The sequence below is a fragment of the Oratosquilla oratoria genome, chromosome 13, assembly GCF_046742065.1.
Source record: "Oratosquilla oratoria isolate Oo_2021 chromosome 13, ASM4674206v1, whole genome shotgun sequence".
NCBI classification, from domain to species: Eukaryota; Metazoa; Arthropoda; class Malacostraca; order Stomatopoda; family Squillidae; genus Oratosquilla; species Oratosquilla oratoria.
The window spans coordinates 3,800,407-3,803,557 of NC_134789.1; positions in this window are offsets into that span (position 1 = coordinate 3,800,407).

Below are 3,151 nucleotides of genomic sequence, written 5' to 3' on the forward strand. Positions count from 1 at the left end.
TTGATAGTGTATTGGGCTAAGTCACTGTCGCTTTGTCACGGGTAAACTGAGTTCGAGTCCTCGGCTCGACTACGTTTCAATTTCCAACGTATGCCTCCTTCAAGCTACTCTCAGTCTCGACTGCGATGGCATGGAATTAAAAGTGATTTGTGGTTGAAAAGATATTAATCTGTTCACTGGGAACCATTCAGTGTATGTATAAACTTTCCCACGTGCACATACTAGCGACTACACTATCATGGCGGAGGTGGGTTGAACGCAATATTTCGTGTATGTGTATGTAACTCGAGCATACAAATATAAGAAAATTGTGCTCAACTTATATCTCTCTTGATAGCGTATTGGGCTAAGTCACTGTCGCTTTGTCACGGGTGACCTGAGTTCGAGTCCTCGGCTCGACCACGTTTCAATTTCCAACGTATGTCTCCTTCGAGCTACTCTCAGTCTCGACTGCGATGACATGGAATTAAAAGTTATTTGTGGTTGAAAAGATATATATATATATATATATATATATATATATATATATATATATATATATATATGTGTGTGTTTGTGTGTGTGTGTGTGTGTGTGTGTGTGTGTGTGTGTGTGTGTGTGTGTGTGTGTGCGTGTGTGTGTGTGTGTGTGTGTGTATGTGTGTGTGTGTGTGTATACATATATACATACTGTATATATATATATTATATATATACATATGTATGTATGTATATGTATATATATATATATATATATATATATATATATATATATATTATATTGGACAGAGGACTGAAGATTGTCAAAGAAAATGGAGGAAATGGGAGGTGAACTATTTGCTGTTTGCTGACGACCCTGCGTTTGTGGCGGGGTCAGAGGAGTAATTAAGGGAGTCAGTGACAGTGTTTGGAGAGGTGTGCGATTAGAGGAAGTTCAAGGTAAATGTGGGTAAAAGCAAGGTGATGAGATGTACAAGGGTGGAGGATGGCAGTGAGTTGGAAGTAAATCTAAAAAGAGAGAGGAGGGGGTTGCATGTGGCAGTAAAGGGAGAAATGGAGATGGAGGTAAATTGTAGATTGAGAGAAGCAAGTAAATACCTTGAGAGATTAAAGTGTTATGAGAAATAAGGAACTGGGAATGAATGCAAGGAATAGATTGTATGAAGGGTGTTTGTGCCGACGTTATTGTATGGGGCAGAGAATTGGAATTTAAGAGAGGTAGAGAGGAAAATTTAATTATGATTGAAATAAAATGTCTGAGAAGTATGTTAGGGGTTACTAGACTGAATAGAGTGAGAAACGAGGAGGTGAGGAGGAGATCTAGAATGGAAAAGGAGATGGCAGATAGGGCTAACGAAAAATTATTGGGATGATTTGGACATATGGAAAGAATGACTGATGAAAGATTAGTAAAAGAGTGTGGGAAGCAGAGGCGGAGAAAGTGAACTTGAGGGGAAGACCGAAGATGACATGGATGGATGGATGGGGTGAAGGGGGCACTGAGCAGGAGGGGAATGCCTGTTGAGCAAGGAAGGGAGAAGGCAAGAGATAGGGATAAGTGAGGAATGTGTCTGGATGATATTGTTATGCAAGAAAGAGAGGGATGAGGGATGGGGGTTAGAGGTGCTTATGTGCAAATGATATTTTGACGCAGTCCGAAGGGATTTCTCCCCGTCTTATCGTTTCTGCACCATAGGATGGAGAGGGGTGGTGGTCATTGTGTGAAGTGGCCTTGCTAAGTATGTGCTATGAGGAGCTGAGATGGGACAGGTGGAAAGGATGGTGGAGGGGAGTCAAATGGGAGAATAAGTGAGTGCCTCTGATATAGTTACCTCCCTTATAAGTGGGAAAAAGCTCTTGGCAACATGATCAGAGGAGAGATTAAGGATGTCAGTGCCGGAGTTTTGGAAAGTGTGTGAAAGATGGAAGATGTAGATAAATGTGAGTAAAAGTAAGGTGATAAGATGTACAAGGGGAGAGGATGACAGCAAATTGGAAGTGAGTATTAAGGGAGAGAGACTGGAGGAAGTGGATAGCTTTAGATACTTGGGTGCGAATGTGGCAGATATAACCTTACATATTATAACACTATCCACGGAAAACTACATCACAACACATATACGAACGAATACTCATCCACATCCTAGGCGACCAACCATCACATGATCAGTGTGTGATAATGGCTAAGTAGCCAGAAACACATCTCCAAAGCATACATACACCACATCCCTAAATAAACCCGAGCACAAATTATATCACAAGAATTAACAACATAAGAGAACAAAACCTTTATAATATGTTTAAACCTTCCATTTGTAAGAACAATAAGACTAAGATTACAAAGCTGTTAACTCCCCTTACCAGTTGTTGGCCTCATCATTTAAACGGTATATAAACCAAGCCCGGACCGGGGAGTGGCAGTTAGTAGGTGAAGGTAGATCGAGTAGGATCTACGCCGTGTATTCTTAAGTGCCAATTGTAGGTCAGAAAAGTCACCTGCTAATATACAAGAAAGGGAGGAGTGTAGGTGCAGGTAGAATTTTTACTGAGATAAGCAAGTAAATTCAATGGACGATTGAAAAGTGTAATGACAAATAGACATTTGGGAATGGATGCTATGGGGGGATCATATGAAGGAGCGATTGTGCCGACAGCACTGTGTGGAGCAGAAACATTGAACACAAGAGAGGAAGAGAAGAGGAGTTTAAATGTGTTTGAGACGAAATGTCTGAGATGTATGATAGGAGTTACTAAGCTGGGTAGAGTGAGAAAAGAGGAGGTGAGGAGGAGAGCGGGAGTGGAAAGGGAGTTGGGAGATAGGGTTGATAAAAGAGTGGATTGAGTACATGGAAAGAATGAGTGAAAAAAGATTAGTAAAAGAGGTGTGGAAGGCAGAGGTGGAGGGAGTGAACATGAATGGCTGATCAAGGATGAGGTGGATATATATATATATATATATATGTGTGTGTGTGTGTGTGTGTGTGTGTGTGTGTGTGTGTGTGTGTGTGTGTGTGTGTGTGTGTGTGTGTGTGTGTGTGTGTGTGTGTGTGTGTGTGTGTGTGTGTGTGTGTGTGTGTGTATATATATATATATATATATATAAAGTAATTGGTACATGCATATTTGTCAATATGGTCACGTATAGAATGACAGATATACATATGAGGTGTTTA